At 49.0% G+C, this 23,791-nt stretch overlaps 1 protein-coding gene across 3 annotated transcripts in view; it reads left to right on the plus strand.

Moving 5' to 3' along the window:
- LOC138283061 (uncharacterized) overlaps nt 1–23,791 on the plus strand; it is a 339,327-nt gene that overhangs the window by 92,764 nt on the left and 222,772 nt on the right. The window lies entirely within an intron of this gene.

Consider the following 23,791-nt stretch of genomic DNA (forward strand, 5'->3'; position numbering starts at 1 on the left):
GTGTTATATGTTTCTCTTTATCCGTTGGGATGTTGGGAATGGTGTAAGTTTCTTCCTGTTTCTACCCAACCATCCATTTTGCCCTGTATCACATTCCAGGTTTTGCAATCTGGTTTTATCCAAACTTCGCACATAAAATACTGTAGCACCTCAGATTTCAGATACCCCTACTGATGTTGACATGTTCCCATTTCTCGCCTACTCCTTGGAGTTAGATTCATGCTATATCAAATACCAAACATGACATAGAAACCGCCTTGTGGGCATGTGTGAAATAGCGACATTAATCCGCTAGTCTATCGTATAAACATTGGTACCTGTGACCTGCAGGTTACACATAGATCACTGCAGCTTGTGTTAAACCTCCTTGGTCATAGATATCAAATATTGCAACCAACAGGTGGCACAGTTTCAGTAAAATGTACTAAACCTCTCAATTTATTGACAGAATGTTCCCCCTGATTCCTTTTACACAGCTCTCCTCAGTGCTTGGAAGGGCTTCAATTTTATTTTAAATTATAGTCCTTCCTCCCCAAACCATTACATCGCTTAAACACACAGAAACCATGCACTCTACCCTACTCAGCTCACTTTGGACCTCATTTACAAGGTTTTGGCACAGGGCAGTGCCACAAAAATCCTTGCGATACTGCCCTGTGTCAAAAGAAATGGGCAGAAATGGACCGTATCTATGAGACATAGTGAATTCCTGTCCTTTCCCCCAGCACTGGAGCACAATTGGCTGCCATGCGCCAAGAGGCACCCTTGCATCATCCTGCAAGGGTGTCTGTGTTGTAGGAATGATTGCTTTTGTACAGGAAGGGACAACTTCCTACAGAAAAAAAATCCTCAGAGTTGATTTCCCTCTTACTATTTGCACTGCAGCACACATAGAAAGAGGAAAAAACAAGGAGAAATAAGGATATTTTTCCTCGAAGCACCTCCCATACACCTCCCCTGGGGAGGCATAGGTGTTTGATGCATTCCCAGGTTTATGAAATCTTGCAAACACCTACCGCAACACCCATGGAATGCCTCTTTAACTCAAGGTAAAGCCATATTCTACTCTATGTCTAAAAGGCCATGAAAAGACACACAAAGTGGCTGTGATTGGCCTTATAGATATGGGCCTGCAGCCTGTGTCACAAAAATGGGTGCACCGTGTGGCAAACCTCTTGTAAATAAGCCCCTTTCTCTTTTACTTTGTCACACCCTCATGATTATCAGGAGCCACCCATTGCTCCACATTTTACACAAAAGAAATAAGATGTTTTGGATGTTAGACAATGATGCATATGGCTGGTACAAAGCTTTTCAAACTCATGTGGAGTTAATTTCCACCACATGATCAGGTGTCCACATGGTAATTTAAGATCACCCGTACCAGTGTGTCTCACCTCCCAGAGTGAGACCAGCTGTGTGCCACATGACCCCTTTAATGTTGTCAGTCCTGACTACCAGACACGCATGTGTAAGACTTGTGTGCCCACATGCAGTAGGTACCATGACCTGTGATCAACCCCAGGTCAATCATTTCCCCTTTGACATCGACCAAGTACATAAACAGAGTATTTCATAACCAGGTCTACTGGTCTGCCAATATATTGCGTAATATTGTTTAGAACTTGAAGACAAGATATACTGAATCAAATTGTCAAACATGTAATTTTCACTGTTGATAGGAAATCATCAAATAATGAATGAAAGAGGATGTAAAAATAGTTAATTGCTGTCAGTGATATTTAGCCCCTTATGGCATTGTGAGCAGAAACCACCAATTTCTATCTGCCACTCTTGCATACTTCAGTTCAGCTTAGGAGCTAAAGTCATGTATGCTTCCCACGTGCGCATCACATGTGGCTGGAGGGTGGGCGACCTGTAGCCTCCTTCAGATTTGCAATTTACAAATACTTCTACAGATTTGCTAAAGGAAAAATGTTGGCGTCCCTCACATAATTTTTAAAATATGCCAGCTCCTCTAATATGAAGACAATTGGTTTGTAAGATCTCTAAACATCTCTAGAAGAAGATTCTGAATGCTCTATTTTCAACAGAGACAGCAGACTACAACTACAACTACAGACAGCACTAGTTATGTGTTGACATCTTATCTCCAATAGAAAGAGAGGGGGCTTTGGGTCACCCCTTGTTCTCATGATTGGGTGGCATTGTTGTTGTCATGTCACTTCCCTGCTCCTGAACAGAAGGCTTTGCTCCATATTCTTCTGGTTGTAAGCACAGGAGCATCTTGGATCCACACCTTTCTGGGTGGTTTGATGTGCCCGTCCACCGCTGGCATCATGCTCTACGTAGCAGCGCATGTAAGGGGCCACTTTTCTTCCTCCATTCCACTCTTTACTCCCAATTTCCACTGTTGTTCAACCATCACTCCCTTTGACCTATCCCTCTCTTTCTTGCCCTCGTGCAGTGTTCACATGCCCCAGCACTCTTGCCTTTATTGCCACCCTCAGCGGCCATGTTGAAAACTCTTTCCAAAAGCTTTTTAAATGTTCTTCCACGAATGTCCATGAATGTTCCTACAGACACATCTTTGAGTGGGTTTGTTTAATAAAAGTGTCTGTTTACTGAGTCACTGGCCAAATAGTACACAATCTGTGGTGTTTAGCCAGCCACATGCTGAATAATAGAGATGATGTACAATTTGACTGGCGGTTCATTAAATAGTGTAAATGAAGGGTTTGTGCTACTGTCCATGAAGAAAGAAGAGACTCTGGCAACGGTAGACTGGTGGCCACCTTGTAATGGGGACACCACATGTGTGAAGCCTTTGAAAGGAAGCGTATAAACAAATCTACAATAGCCTAGTTCATACAAAGGCAAGTGCATGGATTATGCTAAGCTGTTTACAGATGAGAAAACAGTAAGATCAATTTTGAATAAGAACATTTACTCAATAAAGATGATTAAAAAAACATTTATGTTATTTTGATATTAAAATAATGAGTTCAGGAATCACACTTCTGTTTTATAAACTTCAGGATAGGGCGCAGAATAGTTTGTGCTGCACTTTAGGAGTATTTGACTGTCTGCAAAAACTACTGAATATGCTTTAAAGCATGTTACTTAAATGTTGTATTTACTCATGCAAATACACTTTATTTAATGTTCGTGCTCCTCTTTTTATGGTTTTTGAGGGCGGGGCTCCTTATCGGGTTTCTTTTGGATGATATTTGATTGGTATTTTAAACCAGGCAGCACAGCCGCAGTCAACAAGAATCAGCAAAGAGGGAATGCAGTCAGACCGGTTTTTATCTGCGCCACACAAGGAGAGGTACTTATGCTAGACAAGCAGTGCTTGGGGGCGCAGCGCGGTAGGCCACTTGCAGGAGCTAAACTGAGTGAGACAGAGTAATGGGACTTCTGTGGAATGGAGATGTGAATGCAGTAGACAAGTAAATAATGCATCTGGGTAGTTCACGCAGCTGCCTACTGAGTAAACAGACTGTTTTATACTATACCCTATGAATTTTGGATTTATATGCTAACTGGTTTGATATTTTAGTCACCCTTAGAATGCATCAATGAATCATAATTTAGATTTTTAACATGCTAAGCAGTGTTTTAAATGGGTAAGGTTATATATATCTCTACCGAGCCTTCGTTTCTGTCCTCGACAGTGCTGTGTATGTTAAAGAAATTCGGAAGCTAAAGAAAAAAAGATCTGAGTAGCAAACCTGGATCCTGTATCTGACTAAAGACTCTGTGCATAAGTCTAGGGGAGGAAGCATTAGGACCAGTAGAAGGAGAATAGGAGAATAAGTGCCAGAACGTAGAAAACCAGGAGGGCTAGACTGACCAAAGCCACGAGGATCTTCACAAGAAGAACCAGGCCTAGAGAGAGAGTGGTGTGACAAAGGCCCCCACAGTCCCCACGGTGTAGCACAGCCACCGAGCTCCAGGGGCCTTCTCAGTACAGTGCCCTGGCCTGAAATCTTGAGTGAATAAAGAGTGGGCCCTCCAAATAGTTTGCAGGGGGACCCCCTCAAGTTTTGTTATACCATTGCAAGCAGACCTAATCCATGGCAACCAGGTTTATCCATGGCAGATGGGACCAGGAACAAATAGGTTAGGAGAAACAGTGTAAGGAAAAACTGGACTAGGGTTACAGAAACCAGGATGAGACCAGTAGGGCTGAAAGGATGTGGAACTGGAGGATCTGGGTCCAATGGAGAAGTGCCCGGTGAAAGAGTAGGACTTGGGGTAGGAGGAACAGAAGGCTCTAGACCATAACAAAAAGGAGGGCTAGGAGGGTCTGAGTGTACTGAGAGAGCCAGAGGGATGAGGATGGCCATGGCCAGGAGTAGCAGACCCAGCTAGACAGAACAATGAGGACCAGCAGCAGGAGACTAATGGAAGGAGGGATCAGAGAGTGAAGGGCCCAAATCACAGAGATCAGATAAAGTAGGACTAACAAGCCAGAAGCAAATGGACTGGGAATGAGAAAAACATGATCGAAAAGACTAGCAGGGCCAGGAGACACATGATCAGAATGACCAGGATCGATATAAAGGACCAGGAAATCGAGACTCAGCAGGACTAAGATCAGAAAGTCTATGAGGGTCAGACTCACCGGGATCTTAACCCAGATGACAAGGACTACATGAATCAGGGTGACATAAAGCATGGGAACTAGGAGGACCAGTGCCAGAGGGATGAGGAAGAACAGACCCACGATAGAGGTGACTTTGGTCAGATGGACGAGAACAAGGTAGAACAGGCATACCAGGAGACCAGAGGGGCTAGCAGGACTAGGATGAGCCAGGAGGAGCAGGGGACTGTGAGGGGCTAGAGAATCCACAGACAGTGGGACAAGCACGAGAAGACCCTATATATGAGGACCAGAGAAATGAATACCAGAACTAAGACCAGAGCTACATGGACCTAGGAGACTAGGCTCGGAAGGATTAGGAGGAGGCAACACAGGGAGCTAGATAAACCAGACATCCGGACTAGCAGGACTGATAGACGAGAATTAGGGTGAGCCTGTGAAACAGAAGATCCAGAATGCAAAGGACTAGGGGCTTGAACTGGAGATCAAGGAACATCAAAACTAGGTAGACATGATAAGTAATTGCAGAATTACAGAACTAGGTGGGCAAGGAGCAGAAGGAAAAGGGCCAGCACTGGATTGAAGATGACTACAGAGATGAGGGTCTTAAGAGCAATAGACAGTAAGACCAGGATTCTGGGCTTTGCAGGACAGGGGCTATGAAGAGCAGCTGGGGCAGTAGCAGGGCCACACAAAATACCACGAGCAAGAAGATCAAGAACAGTAGGTCCAGAAACAAGGCTGAGAGGGTCAAATGAAGCCAGGACTTGGTATACCAAGTTGAGCAGAACAATCATTGTAAGTAGTAGGGCCAGGGTGAGGATCATCAGACATAAGAAGATCAACAAAAAACAGAATCTTGATCAACAACTGGACAGTGGTGGCCAGAAGAACCCGGACCAAAATGGCCAGGTGCAGGAGGACCTGGATCAAGGGGACCTGGATCAGTAGTGGCAGTACCAGTAGGACTGAATGGACAAGGAACAGATATAGACGACCCAGGGCTACACAGACAGGGAGGACAAAGACTAAGGGGCAGATTGAAGAAAAGTGGTGCTGCATCCAATGCGCCACTTTCCTTGTACCCTGAGTAAGCCATATTAAAGATACAGTGCACCATGGTGGTGGTTAGGGAACTAGCATCAACATTTTTTACGCTAGTTCGATGCTTTGCCGGATTAGCATCAAGAGATTTGATGCTAATTCTGAAAAGCACTTTGAGGCCCATTATAAATTATGGTGTGCCTCCTTTTAGCACATGCTTTGTGCAGGCGGTAAAAATGCTGCTCAAAATTGGGCAAAGAAATCTATTAAAATCCTTTGTGTCATTTTCTCAGCCCCCCTAATGGGGGAACACCTCCTTGCATACATTGTGCCTAGCGCAGGCATAATGTGGCACAAGGGGTTACAAAGTGGTGCAATGCATGCATTGTGCCACTTTGTTAATCTGGCAAAGCGATTTTGGCCTCTTTGGGCCACATTAGCGCAAACAAAATGACGCATATTTGGCACAAAGAGACACTAGGACCTCCTAACTATAGGCCTAAGTGTGCCAGGACGCAGGAAGCAACATGGACCACGACCTGCAAAGCCAGGGCTAGAAAGTTGACCATGGGGAGAACCGGAAAAAGGTAAAAAGGACAAAGAGGACTAGAAAGGAACAGGGTCAGGTGGGCTAAGACCAGGGGAGCTAAGCAGGTTCACGGCGGCCAAAAGGCAAAGTTTATGATAACAAGGGCAATAGGAAATAGAGGACCTGGATGGCTATGACCAAGGAGACAAAGGGACTGATTTAGAGTTTGGAGGATGGGGCTTCTCTGACCCACAAACATGACAGATATCCTATCTGTCATGTTACGATCCCCACAAATGTGACAGATATCCCGTATGCTGTATTACAATTCCCGTAGGATAAAATGGGATTGTAGTATGGCATACAGGATAGCCGTCACATTTGTGACAGGGTAACCCTATCCGCCAAACTCTAAATCAGGCCCAAAGACTAGTATGGAAGGTGGATCAAGTCCAGGAGAACTAGGCCCAGGAGAGAAACTAACCTGTCAGGGGCAGAACTAATCGGATCAGGGACAATGAGCCTAAAGTCTCAAGAAAGACACGGACTATGAACAAACAAGACTAGCATGACCTTGGCCAGGAGTGCCAAGTGCCTGCAACCGGAGACACAGGCAACCAAAGTCAGAAGAATCAGTTTTAAGAAGACCAGGTAACAAAGGACTAGAGGCACCAGGTGGTGCAGAGGCAAATAGGATCAGGAGCTTGAGTACCAGGAGACTTGGAGTGACAAATAAAAGAAGGATCAGGACTAGTGAATTCATGCCACAGGGCTAGGAACAGAATGGCCATGAAGATGAACAGCAGGATGATCAAGCCCAGAAGAACCAGATATAGTAGGACTATGATGAATTTGTGTAAAAGTATGAGAGCAAGAAACAGGGAGAAAGGCCCAGATCCAGGAAGACAAAACCCAGGCCAATAGGACAAGAGAGTCAGAATAAGCAAGGAAGATGGAGGGATCCGTACCAAGAATACCAGAAGGAGCATAGCCAAAGGGTCAGGACCAGAGCAAGGAGGATTAGAAGAATCAGCACCAAAAGGACAAGGACCTGGGTGTAGCATGACTAGGGAGAGGAAGATCAGAGGGCCAGAACAGCAAGTTCCAAGAAGAGCAAGGGGATTGGTCCCCGCACACACTGTACCACAACCGGTGGCAGATCCTTCTCCCATCTTGCCGCCAAAACCTGGAACTCCCTCCCCGCCAACCTACGTATGACCCAGGACCTCCTGACATTCAGGAATCACCTCAAGACCTGGCTCTTCGAGCAGTAGCACCCCCACCCCTCTCAGTGCCTTGAGACCCTTCCGGGTGAGTAGCACGCTTAACAAATTACTGATTGATTGATTGAATTACTGATTGGACATGGTTATCCAAGATGATGAGGACCAAAATGACAAGGCTCAGAAGGACCCAAACAAAGAGAACTAGGACCAAGATGGCCCAAACCATTGAGTGCAGTGCCAGAAGGGCCATGAGTACAAGGCAGAGGACCAGGAGGACAAAGAGGATCCATACCAGGAAAACAACGGCTAAGAGGGCATCAAGGAGAATAGGTTGCCAGGACACAAGATGCCAGGTAGACCAATGAGAACCGCAGAGGCAGTAATTGATGTACTAGGAATTACACGATCAGGGTGAGAAGGATCAGAAGGACCAGGTTAAATGAGTGAGGATCAAGAGGATAAAGAAAGAAAGGGATGAGCTAGGATAAGAGGGGCTACAAGGAACAGGATGGCCAGGAGGATAAGAACCAAGAGGATTAGTCATGCAAACACCCAAACAAGGAGGATCAGAAGCAAAAAGAATAAAGTATAGTGTGCACAAATCACAGAAAAGAACACAGCCTGAGAGGACCAGAAATAGGAAGACTATTGTTAAGCAAAGCAGACTGATAGTCACAAAGTGATGACCAGACAACAGGAGAAAGCAGGGCAAGAGCTAAGAGGACAAAGGGGGAATCATTGGGAACACAACCTCGGGGAAAGGAAAGCTCAAGTCACAGAGACTCAGGAAAATGAGGACCTGGCATACCAGGACTAGAAGGACCAGGATGAGGAGGAACATGAAGACCAGGACAAGGATGGCCAGGATGACACACGTCTTGATGACCAAGTCATGTGGCTAAGAAAAGGATGACCTGAACAAAAAAGAATCAGGACAAAGTGGACAAGTTAGTGCAGGATGACAATGAGCAGGAGGATCAAGACAGGAGTATCATGACATATTGGAGAAGGGCACACAGAACTACATAGGTCAGGAGCAGGTGCACCTGGATATTTAAGGTCAAGGACCAGATGGGAAAGATTAGGAGGACTAGAAGGGTCAGAATAACCAAGACTAGGAAGGGGGCTAGAAGGATCGGGGAAGTGGAAAAAAAGGAGACCAGGCCTAAAGTTCCAGGTGGAGCAGTAGTACTAAGAACTAAGGTATTAGGACCAGGCTGGTGAGGATCAGAGGAAGCAGGCCAACCGGGCCCACGAGGATCAATGTTACCAGACCTGGACAAAACTTACCAGGTTCAGTCCACGAGTACCTAAATATGAGGGCCAGGGCCAGTGGATGCAATACTAGGTTGACCACAAGGACAGGGACTAGGGAAAGGAGAATCAGGGTGACTTAAACCAAGACGACTAGGAGTGCCAGCCCTTGGAGAACCAGGACAGCAGGGTTTATTGGGGAAGGATTCAGCAGACCAGCAGGAACAGGGTGAGGATCAGTAGTACCAGAATCAGTAGAACCAGGTCTGGTTACTACAAGGATTCCCGCGGGGGCAGAGGATGGGGTAGTTCTTGGGATATACACGCTACAAGACCAAGGGCATCTTCGCTGCACTCGATTGAGTTCACTGACCTGGTCAGTGAACTGCTCTGCCACCGCGTAGCTCCACCGGCAAGTGAAGCCCTTCTGTTCCCTGAACTCTGACCTCTGTCAGGAGTTCGAGGCCCTTCTCTACCCGCAGGCTTCTGCCTGCACCTCATCCCTGGTGTCTAGTGGGAGAGCCCTGCTCTTTTGCTAAGCTGCCCTGGGCTTCCTTTCTCTTTTTTTCCTCTTTTTTCCTCTTTTTATTTTTTTGTGTGCTGCTCCTTTTGTGCCTTTTGCTTTCTACACTTTTTCCCTCTCTTCCTCGTTTTGAATTCCCCTCACTCCACTCTTTCTCACATCACTGTCACTCTCCCCCCTCTCTCACTCCCCGCCGATGCTGCCCCTGCGGCTCAGCCCCCCTCCTCTCTCTTGTTCACTCTTCCCTCCGCTGCTGCCCCTGCCCCCTTTTTTCCCTCTCCCGCCTCCCAGTTGTCCTCTCCTACCCCCTCCCTACTTAATGGCAGCTGTGCAGCCATGCAATGGGCACACCGCCGGTACGCCAAAGGCACACCTAAGGCAGTCCGGTCTGCGCCCGTCCGCGAACGGAATGCAACCAACACCAGAACCGCATGTCCTGCCACCCTTTGGCCCAGCCCCCCTCCTCTCTCTCGTTCACTCTTCCGACCGCTGCTGCCCCAGCGGCCCCGCCCCCTCCGTCTCTCTTGTTCACTCTTTCCACCGCTGCTGCCCCTGCAGCCCGCCCCTTTTTTCACGCCGATTCCCTCTCCCCCCTCCCAGCTGTCCTTTCCTCCCCCCTCCCTACTTAATGGCAGCTGCACGGCACGCAACGGACACACCACTGCTTAAGGCAATCCCGTCTGCGCCCGTCCGTGACCCGAATGCGACCAGCGCCAGAACCTCAGGTCCTGCCGCCCGCCGCCTCTTCACATCAGCAGCACTCATTGCACTCAACCCAGGACGCAACAACAACTGCAAGCAAGCATCACCAGCTATCACCCACGGTCCTTTCAGCTGCCTCCGCTGCCGCCAAACCTACACCACCACCAAGACCTTGGACAGAGCACAACCCACTTGCGACAACACACCGACCACGAAAACTCTGAAGTGCATTCTTCTCAATGTCCGCTCCCTCCACAAACACGCTACTGAAATCTGGGACCTCCCATCCCGGACGTCGCGTTCATAACTGAGACCTGGACCAACACCACCTCAGTCCCGGACATCGCCATCGCCATCCCCCAGGGATACAAGATCACCCAGAAAGACAGCCCCATCCGCCCGGTGGGGGGAATCACCATCGTCCACAGGTCCAACCTCCACCTGAACACACATTCCAAAGGCTCCGCGGAATCCACAAGCCTGATGGAATACCTCAACTTCAAGCTACACACCAGCCTGACATCCACCATCAGGGGAACCCTCATCTGCCACCTTCCTGGTCCACGTACACTCTTAGCCGACTCCATCACAGACTGCATCTCCACACAAGCCATTATAGCCACCAACTACACCCTCCTGGAAGACCTCAATTTCCACCTCAAAAATCTACAAGACCCCCACACCACATCCCTCCCAGACAACCTCCACGACTTAGGACTCCGACAGATCGTGACAGAGCAAACACTCAAACAAACACAAATGATGGACGGAATGTGGAACCAATCACACATTCAACCCAGTCACCGATCTAGGTTTAAGCCATCAATTTTTTTTGCTCACTATGCCACCCCAGTTTGGACCCAGCCATATGCAAATCAGTCTTGACCCTGTTCCCCATGGGAACAGTCCAGCCAGAACTGCCAGGCCAGGTCCTTCATCAGCCAGGTTAGCTTGATTCCAGTGGCATAGTGAGCCCGGGACCCACGTCTGGGCATACCCAGCGCACTTATGGCAACAAAAGCAAACAAACACAATTGACAGATAGAATGTGGAACCAATCAAACATTCACCCCAGTCACAGATTTGAGTTTAATCCATGAATTATTTTGCTACCCATTCCACCCCAGTTTGGACCCAGTCAAATGCAAATCAGTCCTGACCCTGTTCCCCGTGGGAACAGTCCAGCCCGAACAGCCAGGCCAGGTCCTCTCAGCACTCAGCAGGACACACCCTTGATCCCATCTTCACCACAGGAACCTCCGCTACCTACAGTCACACCACAGAACTGCCATGGACAGACCACTGATGCATCCATTTCACCTTCAATGCTCCCATCTTTATCAGACACCAACACTAACCATCACATAGAAACTGGACAAGAATAACCTACGATCAGCTCACCGCCGCCCTCATCATCCTGCCCCCACCATCGCACACGATGACCGAAACACCGCAGCACGTACCCTCCACAAATGGATCGCCTACTGCACCAACATCATAGCCCCCCCTCAGCACACATGCAAAGAAAGCCAGCTGGTTCACCACTGAATTAGACTCACTTGTCACTGCCTTGAAAAAATCTGGACAAACACCAAATCCACAGAAGCCCATGGCAACTTCAGAGCCGCCCCCACCGCACACCACCAACTCATCAGAAACACCAGAAAGAAAGCTATTTAAGACAGAATCTACTCACACACACACAACAGCAAGGAACTCTTCAGCATCATCAAGTAGTTCGCCCAACCCAACAGTGAACTCTGCAACAGACTCAACACCTACTTCCACCACAAAATAAAGACTATCTACAACAATTTCAGCAAGGACAACTGTGAGAAGGTAGCCTCTTTCTAGCATTGTTACCCCCACTTTTGGCCTGTTTGTGAGTGTATGTCAGGGTGTTTGTCACTGTTTTCACTGTCTCACTGGGATCCTGATAGCCAGGCCTCAGTGCTCATAGTGAAAACACTATGTTTTCAGTATCTTTGTTAGGTGTCACTGGGATCCTGCTGGTCAGGACCCCAGTGCTCATAGGTTTGTGGCCTATATGTATGTGTCACTGGGACCCTGTCACACAGGGCCCCAGTGCTCATAGGTGTGCATGTATATGTTCCCTGTGTGGTGCCTAACTGTCTCACTGAGGCTCTGCTAACCAGAACCTCAGTGGTTATGCTCTCTCATTACTTTCCAAATTGTCACTAACAGGCTAGTGACCATTTTTACCAATTTACATTGGCTTACTGGAACACCCTTATAATTCCCTAGTATATGGTACTGAGGTACCCAGGGTATTGGGGTTCCAGGAGATCCCTATGGGCTGCAGCATTTCTTTTGCCACCCATAGGGAGCTCTGACAATTCTTACACAGGCCTGCCACTGCAGCCTGAGTGAAATAACGTCCACGTTATTTCACAGCCATTTTACACTGCACTTAAGTAACTTATAAGTCACCTATATGTCTAACCTTTACCTGGTAAAGGTTAGGTGCAAAGTTACTTAGTGTGTGGGCACCCTGGCACTAGCCAAGGTGCCCCCACATTGTTCAGAGCCAATTCCCTGAACTTTGTGAGTGCGGGGACACCATTACACGTGTGCACTACATATAGGTCACTACCTATATGTAGCTTCACAATGGTAACTCCGAATATGGCCATGTAACATGTCTATGATCATGGAATTGCCCCCTCTATGCCATCCTGGCATAGTTGGCACAATCCCATGATCCCAGTGGTCTGTAGCACAGACCCTGGTACTGCCAAACTGCCCTTCCTGGGGTTTCACTGCAGCTGCTGCTGCTGCCAACCCCTCAGACAGGCAGCTGTCCTCCTGGGGTCCAGCCAGGCCTGGCCCAGGATGGCAGAACAAAGAACTTCCTCTGAGAGAGGGTGTGACACCCTCTCCCTTTGGAAAATGGTGTGAAGGCAGGGGAGGAGTAGCCTCCCCCAGCCTCTGGAAATGCTTTGTTGGGCACAGAGGTGCCCAATTCTGCATAAGCCAGTCTACACCGGTTCAGGGACCCCTTAGCCCCTGCTCTGGCGCGAAACTGGACAAAGGAAAGGGGAGTGACCACTCCCCTGACCTGCACCTCCCCTGGGAGGTGTCCAGAGCTCCTCCAGTGTGCTCCAGACCTCTGCCATCTTGGAAACAGAGGTGCTGCTGGCACACTGGACTGCTCTGAGTGGCCAGTGCCACCAGGTGACGTCAGAGACTCCTGCTGATAGGCTCCTTCAGGTGTTACTAGCCTATCCTCTCTCCTAGGTAGCCAAACCCTCTTTTCTGGCTATTTAGGGTCTCTGTCTCTGGGGAAACTTCAGATAACGAATGCAAGAGCTCATCCGAGTTCCTCTGCATCTCTCTCTTCACCTTCTGATAAGGAATCGACTGCTGACCGCGCTGGAAGCCTGCAAACCTGCAACATAGTAGCAAAGACGACTACTGCAACTCTGTAACGCTGATCCTGCCGCCTTCTCGACTGTTTTCCTGCTTGTGCATGCTGTGGGGGTAGTCTGCCTCCTCTCTGCACCAGAAGCTCCGAAGAAATCTCCCGTGGGTCGACGGAATCTTCCCCCTGCAACCGCAGGCACCAAAAAGCTGCATTACCGGTCCCTTGGGTCTCCTCTCAGCACGACGAGCGAGGTCCCTCGAATCCAGCGACTCTGTCCAAGTGACCCTCACAGTCCAGTGACTCTTCAGTCCAAGTTTGGTGGAGGTAAGTCCTTGCCTCACCTCGCTGGGCTGCATTGCTGGGAACCGCGACTTTGCAGCTACTCCGGTCCCTGTGCACTTCCGGCGGAAATCCTTTGTGCACAGCCAAGCCTGGGTCCACGGCACTCTAACCTGCATTGCACGACTTTCTAAGTTGGTCTCCGGCGACGTGGGACTCCTTTGTGCAACTTCGGCGAGCACCGTTTCACGCATCCTCGTAGTGCCTGTTTCTGGCACTTCTCCGGGTGCTACCTGCTTCAGTGAGGGCTCTTTGTCTTGCTCGATGTCCCCTCTCTCTTCAGGTCCAATTTGCGACCTCCTGGTCCTTCCTGGGCCCCAGCAGCGTCCAAAAACGCCAAACGCACGATTTGCAACTAGTAAGGTTTGTTGGCGTTCTTTTGGCTGGAAAATACTTCTGCACGACTCTCCACGGCAAGAGAGATCCGTCCACCAAAGGGGAAGTCTCTAGCCCTTTTCGTTCCTGCAGAAACCTCAGCTTCTTCTGTCCAGTAGAAGCTTCTTTGCACCCGCAGCTGGCATTTCCTGGGCATCTGCCCATCTCCGACTTGCTTGTGACTTTTGGACTTGGTCCCCTTGTTCCACAGGTACCCTAGATTGGAAATCCACAGTTGTTGCATTGCTGGTTTGTGTCTTTCCTGCATTATTCCTCTAACACGACTTCTTTGTCCTTAGGGGAACTTTAGTGCACTTTGCACTCACTTTTCAGGGTCTTGGGAAGGGTTATTTTTCTAACTCTCACTATTTTCTAATAGTCCCAGCGACCCTCTACAAGGTCACATAGGTTTGGGGTCCATTTGTGGTTCGCATTCCACTTTTGGAGTATATGGTTTGTGTTGCCCCTATCCCTATGTTTCCCCATTGCATTCTATTGTAACTATACATTGTTTGCACTGTTTTCTAAGACTATACTGCATATTTTTGCTATTGTGTATATATATCTTGTGTATATTTCCTATCCTCTCACTGAGGGTACACTCTAAGATACTTTGGCATATTGTCATAAAAATAAAGTACCTTTATTTTTAGTATAACTGTGTATTGTGTTTTCTTGTGATATTGTGCATATGACACTAAGTGGTACTGTAGTAGCTTCACACGTCTCCTAGTTCAGCCTAAGCTGCTCTGCTAAGCTACCATTATCTATCAGCCTAAGCTGCTAGACACCCTATACACTAATAAGGGATAACTGGGCCTGGTGCAAGGTGCAAGTACCCCTTGGTACTCACTACAAGCCAGTCCAGCCTCCTACAACAACCGACGCACAGAACTTCCTCTACCAAAACCCGACAACCACAGGCCAACAATCACCACCTAGACCCCCCTCACCACCGAAGATACGCTGAGAACAATGAGATCCACACACTCTGGGGTCCCCTCGGACCCATGCCCCCACCACATTTTCAACAGCGCCACAGGCACCATCGCCCCAAGCCCCACCTCACCATCAACCGCTCACTAGTTGCCGCCACCTTCCCCAATTACGGAAACACGCCAAGATCAAACCCCTCTTCAAGAAACCCTCGGCTGACCCCACCGACCTCAAAAATTTCAGACCCATCTCCCTACTCCCATTTCCTGTGAAAGTCATTGAAAAAGCAGTCAACAGCCAACTTGCCACATTTCCTAATATCAGGAACTCTGTCTTGTCGGTCTTCAGCTTGAGGCAACTGTGGTTCATCCATTTGGCTACATCATTCATGGCAATGTGGAAGTTGGTCTTGGCATTTTGGGGGTCTTGGTGAGCGATAAGATCAGTTGTGTGTCATACGCATAGGAGAGTATGGTGATGATGCGGGATCTGATGATGTCTGCGAGGTGGATCATGTAAATGTTGAAGAGTGCGGGCTGATGGTGGATCCTTGGAGTACGCTGCAGTTGATGGATTTGGACGCGGAGGCAAAGGGTGGCTGCAGATGCTTTGTGTGTGGCCTGAGAGAAAGGAGACGATCCACTTGAGAGCGTCTTGTTGAATACTGATGTTGTGGAGATTCTTGAGAAGAGTGTGTTGAGAGACTGTTGAAAGCCACATAGAGGTCCAGTAGGATTAGTGCTGCTGGTCTCCTCAGTCTAGGACGAATCAGCTGTGATTAGTGTGGTCTCCGTGCTGTGGTTTGTTCAGAATCCAGATTGGGAGTGGTCAAGCAGGTGGTTTTGTTCTAGGGGTTCGGTGAGCTGTTGATTGATGATTTTTTCTATGACTTTCGTGGGGTACAGTAGCAGGGAGATGGGTCTGTAGCTTTTGAGGTCATTGGGGTCGGCTGCTGGCTTCTTGAGTACGGGTGTGACTTCTGTGTGCTTCCATGAGTCTGGGAAGGATTCTAGGAGGCTGGCCTGGCTTGTAGTGGGTACCAAGGGGTACTTACACTCTGTATCAGGTCCAGTTATCCCTTGCTAGTGTAGAAGAGGTGTTTCTAGCAGCTTAGGCTGATAGAAGGTGGCTATAGCAGAGCAGCTTAGGCTGAACTAGGAGACATGCAAAGCTCCCACTATACCACTGGTGTCATATGCACAATATCACAAGAAAACACAATACACAGATATACTAAAATTAAAGGTACTTTATTTTTATGACAATATGCCAAAAGTATCTCAGTGAGTACCCTCAATATGAGGGTGCCAAATATACACCAGATATATGTACACGATACCAAAAATATGCAGTAATAGCACAAGGAAGTAATGCAAGCAATGTAGAATTACAGTAGATTGCAATAGGAGTACATAGGTATAGGGGCAACACAAACTGAATACTCCAAAAGTGGAATGCGAACCACGAATGGACCCCAAACCTATGTGAGCTTGTAGAGGGTCGCTGGGACTGTAAGAAAACAGTGAGGGTTAGAAAAATAGCCCACCCCAAGGCCCTGAAAAGTAGGTGTAAAGTGCACCTAGATTCCCCAGAGAGCACAGAAGTCGTGATAGGGGAATTCTACAAGGAAGACCAACACCAGCAATGCAACCAAAGTGGATTTCTGGATGAGAGTACCTGTGGAACAAGGGGACCAAGTCCAAGAGTCGCAACAAAGTCGAGATTGGGCAGATGCCCAGAAAATGCCAGCTGAGGGTGCAAAGAAGCTGCCACCGGATGGCAGAAGCTGTGGATTCTGCAAGAACAAAGAGGGCTAGAAACTTCCCCTTTGGAGGATGGATGTCCAACGTCGTGAAGAAGCTTGCAGAGGTGTTCCCACGCAGAAAGACCACAAACAAGCCTTGCTAGCTGCAAGGGTTGCGGTTAGGGTTTTTGGATGCTGCTGTGGCCCAGGAGGGACCAGGATGTTGCCACTTCGATGAGGAGACAGAGGGGGCGCCCAGCAAGTCAGGGAGCCCTCACAGAAGCAGGCAGCACCCACGGAAGTACCAGAACAGGCACTTGGAAGAGGAGTGAACCGGAGCTCACCCGAAGACACAAAAGGGAGTCCCATGACGCCGGAGGACAACTCAGGAGGTTGTGCACTGCAGGTTAGAGTGCCCGGGATCCAGGCTTGGCTGTGCACAAAGGAAATCCTGGAAGAGTGCACAGGAGCCGGAGCAGCTGCAAATCACTCGGTACCCAGCAATGCAGTCTAGCGTGGGGAGGCAAGGACTACCTCCTCCAAACTTGGACTGAAGAGTCACTTGACTGTGGGAGTCACTTGGACAGAGTTGCTGAGTTCCAGGGACCATGCTCGTCGTGCTGAGAGGGGACCCAGAGGACCGGTGATGCAGTCTTTTGTTGCCTGCGGTTGCAGGGGGAAGATTCCGTCGACCCACGGGAGATTTCTTCAGAGCTCCTGGTGCAGAAAGGAGGCAGGGTACCCCCAGAGCATGCACCACAAGGAAACAGGCGAGAAAGCGGCAGGATCAGCGATACAAGGTTGCAGTAGTCATCTTTGCTACTTTGTTGCGGTTTTGCAGGCGTCCTGAGCAGTCAGGGGTTGATCCTTTGGCAGAAGGTGAAGAGAGAGATGCAGAGGAACTCTGATGAGCTCTTGCATTCGTTATCTAAAGAATTCCCTAAAGCAGAGACCCTAAATAGCCAGAAAAGGAGGTTTGGCTACCTAGGAAGGAGGATAGGCTAGCAACACAGGTAAGAGCCTATCAGAAGGAGTCTCTGACGTCACCTTCTGGCACTGGCCACTCAGAGCAGTCCAGTGTGCCAGCAGCACCTCTGTTTCCAAGATGGCAGAGGTCTGGAGCACACTGGAGGAGCTCTAGGCACCTCCCCTGGGAGGTACAGGTCAGGGGAGTGGTCACTCCGCTTTCCTTTGTCCAGTTTCGCGCCAGTGCAGGGCTGGGGGATCCCTGAACCGGTGTAGACTGGCTTATGCAGAGATGGGCACCATCTGTGCCCATGAAAGCATTTCCAGAGGCTGGGGGAGGCTACTTCTCCCCAGCCCTGGCACCTTTTTTCCAAAGGGAGAGGGTGTAACACCCTCTCTCTGAGGAAGTCCTTTGTTCTGCCTTGCTGGGCCAAGCCTGGCTGGACCACAGGAGGGCAGAAAGCTGTCTGAGGGGTTGGCAGCAGCTGCAGTGAAACCCCGGGAAAGTTAGTTTGGCAGTACCCGGGTCTGTGCTAGAGACTCGGGGGATCATGGAATGGCATTGGGGTGGCAATTCCATGATCTTAGACATGTTACATGGCCATGTTCGGAGTTACCATTGTGACGCTATACATATGTCGTGACATATGTATAGTGCATGCGTTAAATGGTGTCCCCGCACTCACAAAGTCTGGGGAATTTGCCCTGGACAATATGGGGGCACCTTGGCTAGTGCCAGGGTGCCCACACACTAAGTAACTTAGCACCCAACCTTTACCAGGTAAAGGTTAGACATATAGGTGACTTATAAGTTGCTTAAGTGCAGTGGTAAATGGCTGTGAAATAACGTGGCAGGCCTGTGTAAGAATTGTCAGAGCGCCCTATGGGTGGCAAAAGAAATGCTGCAGCCCATAGGGATCTCCTGGAACCCCAATACCCTGGGTACGTCAGTACCATATAGGGAATTATAAGGGTGTTCCAGTATGCCAATGTGAAGTGGTAAAATTGGTCACTAGTCTGTTAGTGACAATTTGTAAAGAAGAGAGAGCATAACCACTGAGGTTCTGGTTAGCAGAGCCTCAGTGAGACAGTTAGGCATCACAGAGGGAACACATACATATAGGTCACAAACTTATGACCACTCGGGTCCTGGCTAGCAGGGTCCCAGTGACACATAACAAACATACTGAAAACATAGGGTCTTCACTATGAGCACAGGGCCCTGGCTAGCAGGATCCCAGTGAGACAGTGAAAACACCCTGACATACACTCACAAACAGGCCAAAAGTGGGGGTAACAAGGCTAGAAAGAGGCTACTTTCTCACAAGGATGCCATGTGATGGGGTGTTGAGGATTCTGGTTAGTACTGAGCTGATAAAGCTGGATCTAAGGTTGAAGTGGCGCGTACTCTGTCGACTCTTACTTCTTCTTCTTCCTTCTCTTTCCCCATTTCCCCTTCTTTCCTTCATCAAACTCCCCTTCTACCGTCCTGGTTCTTTCTACCCGCCACAGGTTCATGACCTCCACCCTCAAGGATCCGGGGTCCTGTAACATCACCCTTAATAGATGTACACTTATGTCTCCCCCCTATCATCTCTCTCCACATCTGGAGGCTTTGTGTATCCTGGAAGGACTGAATATCACCTTGTACTATACCTACTTCCTAGTCTGCCCTAGCCCCGCTAATTTTACCTAGGCCTAGCCTAAACACAATGGAGTCCTGGGCGGTTCTGAGGAGGGGTAGTTGAAAGCGTTTCACCAGGATTCTTGAAGGCCCTGTACTCAATTCAGACTGGGCATGGGATAGCTTACTGGCAGTGTCACACACTGCGTTATGATCAACAACATTTTATGTTTTATCGAGCTTCCGATTTGATACAGGGCATGTTAGGCTCTCTTGTTCATCTACACCTGACAGTATACCCAACTATTTCTGTATTTCTGTATCACAGTGTTTGTACCACTAGGCTTGTGTACTTTGCTTCGTGTCAAGGCTCTGTGTAATGTCTTATTGGTTTTTTGAATAAAGAATTACAACACAAAAAAGAACACACCTCTTAGGGCTGCGGCATGCATTAAGACGGGCTGGAAGCGCTGGGGCATGAAGATCATTCACAAGGCTGGTTGACGGGGAGTCTTAGCAGCAAAAGAGAAAACTGGATCAAGCTCTTGGCTGCTCTCGGAGCACGTGATCAAAATGAGACACGGCTGATGGAAGACAGTATCAAGTATTTAACCAAGTATGGGCCTGATTTAGAACTCGGAGGACGGGTTACTCTGTCACATCGGAAATCCAAATCGCATAGGAAATCATGAGATTTAGATTTTGGTGGATGGGATATCCGTCACCGTGGTGACAGAGTCTGAGAGTTCTAAATCAGGCCCTAAGTTGGGTACCTTGGGAGGTCTGTCTGAGAATGCCCATACCCTGTGTATTTAGCCAGCCTTTTCCACCATGAGTGACTTTCCATCCGGCAGACTGACTCCCAGAGGTCTTGCCTTTCTGTTCAATGAAGGGCTCTCGGCTTTATTGGCCTCGGAGTGTGTGTAATGGCATGCGTTTATCATCTACACTCATTTGCAATCAGATGTTGGGGCAATTGAGGCCAAGGGGCCGGATGAGGATTTGAACAAGATCACACAGTGTGTGAAGTGGAAAAATCTTATCATCTAGCTCAGAAGTAGCAACATCTCTCCTTGATTCCTATGTGTAGTTGTGTGTTCATTGATGACATAATTGTTCATAATTTACCTGTTTATGATTTTTGAGTTGTGTGCGTGAGAGCCTCCCAAGATCTGTTTCTATTATTATTGCCACTGAAGCCCTTTCCTTGGCGATGCTGTGAGTTTTGCTGCAATAGCAGGTCCGGTGTCCGTGGCCTCCTCACACATGGACTCACAATGCACAAAGCTGAGAATACTCTCGGGGTGTTCATTCATCTCTGTTCCTTCTGTGACCCCCCTTCATGTGGAACGTACCCGAGCCCCAGGAGGTCAGCTAGGACAAGAAACACCGGACACTCACAGATGCACCATGTTTAGTATCACAGGGTGTGCAGGGGGCTCCTACATGAGCCCTGTGCGGTCAGCTAGGACAAGAAACACCGGACACTCACAGATGCGCCATGTTTAGTATCACAGGGTGTGCAGGTCAGCTAGGACAAGAAACACCGGACACTCACAGATGCACCATGTTTAGTATCACAGGGTGTGCAGGTCAGCTAGGACAAGAAACACCGGACACTCACAGATGCACCATGTTTAGTATCACAGGGTGTGCAGGGGGCTCCTACATGGGCCCCGTGCGGTCAGCTAGGACAAGAAACACCGGACACTCACAGATGCGCCATGTTTAGTATCACAGGGTGTGCAGGTCAGCTAGGACAAGAAACACCGGACACTCACAGATGCACCATGTTTAGTATCACAGGGTGTGCAGGGGGCCCATTGTAAGACGAGGCCGGGGAGTGGCCTGAGTGGGTGTGGGGGCTCCTACATGGGCCCCTGCAGTGCCTCCTTGCACCGGGCTCAGATTGCCTTGCTATGAGAAAGCGCTTCTGGAAAGGAGGTGGGCGCTGTGCCCCTCAGTCTGTTCATCGGCCGCTCCACCAGCTGCAAGTCACGGCGCCAGCTTCAACTCACGCACCCTGATCTTGGGCAGCAAGGTCTCACCTCCCTGTGCCTGGGGGTTAAAGGCGCTGCAGGATGTCTCTCAGCAGCCACGCACCACTGACCGTCCTCTCATGGTTTCCCTGCACAAACCCTGGTGTAAGCTCAGGTTCATGTGCCTTCAGAGCACCCACGGGCTGTGCGTGAGAAGCCCACAGGTTCCTGCCCATCTGCATGAATTAACGCGTTTTCGGTCATGTTCAGTCATGCACATTTACGGCTGTGTAAAACCAGAGCATGAATCTCCCGGATGCAAAGAGTGCACCTGGGAGAAGCCTCCGCGCACTGGCGGCCACGTGTCCCACTGCCACTGTGCCACCAGTTGTAGATTCTTTAGTAAAGGGGATTGGCTAACATTGTGCCCTGGCCCACTCATGACGTCATTCTTGTGCTCAAATACATCTGACGTCAGCATAGGTCCTTGTAACTTTCTACATGTCATGGCGCCAGCTTCGGTACAAGATGTGCGTTGTTGGTGCCTCCCCCAGACTACGGGATTAATAGTGTAGATGTGTCCCCGTGTGTCACCAGCACACACAGGGCACTCAGGCAATGAAAGCCCCGTCGAGATGGTGCACAATGGCGGGAAAGCCGAGAGCACATAAACACACGTTCACAGGCTCCCGCAGGTAGATTCTGTTATTTTACCGTATTCGGTGAAGAAATCTCCCTCCAGGAGCGAAGTGACGTCATTTCATAAAACCATATGGTCATCTCGTGGATTAACTGTACATTAAGAATGGGTGATTTGTGCGCACAAATGCTCAGCTCCCAATGATATTTAAAAAATCCTTTATTTAATTATAGCTAACCATTCGTTGAAGGGCGGAAATGTCTTTGGCCCAAAGAAACCAAAAGCGAATCCTGTTCTTGTGTAATGTAGCTGGTGCTCATATAAAGCGCTCCAACTGTGAGGCAAGATTAAAGGTGAACTGTGGCTTAAAGCCGCCCTATAGATCAGTTCACTGAAGACCCCTGGCCACATCACTTCGGAGCAGTTTTTCATTCATCTCCTAGCCTTGGAACCGAGTCACCAGCATCGCTGTGTTTGTGCCATCCAATCTGTGGCCTCTCTGCAGACAGCGCAGGCAGTGGGGACGTGTTTCTGTTGTAACTGTGGTTCTGTGCAGATGGGTGTGGTGGGACTCTCATCGGGGGGTACACAGCCTTCAAAATAAGAAGTAGGAGAACGTTAAAGAAACGCAGTGCTTGCCTGCTTCCTAAGTCAGCCCTAACTTTTACAGCAACCACTTTCAAATGTCACTAGCAGCCACTGAGTAAAACCCTATCTGAGATGGCCACTGCAGGTGTACACTAGCCGCCACTGAGTAAAACAACCACTGGAGGTGTACACTAGCCGCCACTGAGTAAAAAACTTTCAGAGATGACCACTCCAGGCGTACACTAGCCGCCACTGAGTAAAACACTTTCAGGGATGACCACTGCAGGTGTACACTAGCCGCCACTGAGTAAAATGACCACTGCAGGTGTACACTAGCTGCCACTGAGTAAAACACTTTCAGCGATGACCACTGCAGGTGTACACTAGCCGCCACTGAGTAAAACACTTTCAGGGATGACCACTGCAGGTGTGTACTAGCCGCCACTGAGTAAAACACTTTCAGCGATGACCACTGCAGGTGTATACTAGCCGCCACTGAGTAAAACACTTTCAGGGATGACCACTGCCGGTGTACACTAGCAGCCACTGAGTAAAACCACCACTGGAGGTGTACACTAGCCGCCACTGAGTAAAAAACTTTCAGAGATGACCACTCCAGGTGTATACTAGCCGCCACTGAGTAAAACACTTTCTGGGATGACCACTGCAGGTGTACACCAGCAGCCACTGAGTAAAACACTTTCAGGGATGACCACTGCAGGTGTACACTAGCGGCCACTGAGTAAAACCACCACTGGAGGTGTACACTAGCCGCCACTGAGTAAAAAACTTTCAGAGATGACCACTCCAGGTGTACACTAGCCGCCACTGAGTAAAACACTTTCAGGGATGACCACTGCAGGTGTACACTAGCCGCCACTGAGTAAAATGACCACTGCAGGTGTACACTAGCTGCCACTGAGTAAAACACTTTCAGCGATGACCACTGCAGGTGTACACTAGCCGCCACTGAGTAAAACACTTTCAGGGATGACCACTGCAGGTGTGTCCTAGCCGCCACTGAGTAAAACACTTTCAGCGATGACCACTGCAGGTGTATACTAGCCGCCACTGAGTAAAACACTTTCAGGGATGACCACTGCCGGTGTACACTAGCAGCCACTGAGTAAAACCACCACTGGAGGTGTACACTAGCCGCCACTGAGTAAAAAACTTTCAGAGATGACCACTCCAGGTGTACACTAGCCGCCACTGAGTAAAACACTTTCAGGGATGACCACTGCAGGTGTACACTGGCCGCCACTGAGTAAAATGACCACTGCAGGTGTACACTAGCTGCCACTGAGTAAAACACTTTCAGCGATGACCACTGCAGGTGTACACTAGCCGCCACTGAGTAAAACATT

This window comes from Pleurodeles waltl, chromosome 2_2 (assembly GCF_031143425.1).
Source record: "Pleurodeles waltl isolate 20211129_DDA chromosome 2_2, aPleWal1.hap1.20221129, whole genome shotgun sequence".
In the NCBI taxonomy this organism is placed as follows: Eukaryota; Metazoa; Chordata; class Amphibia; order Caudata; family Salamandridae; genus Pleurodeles; species Pleurodeles waltl.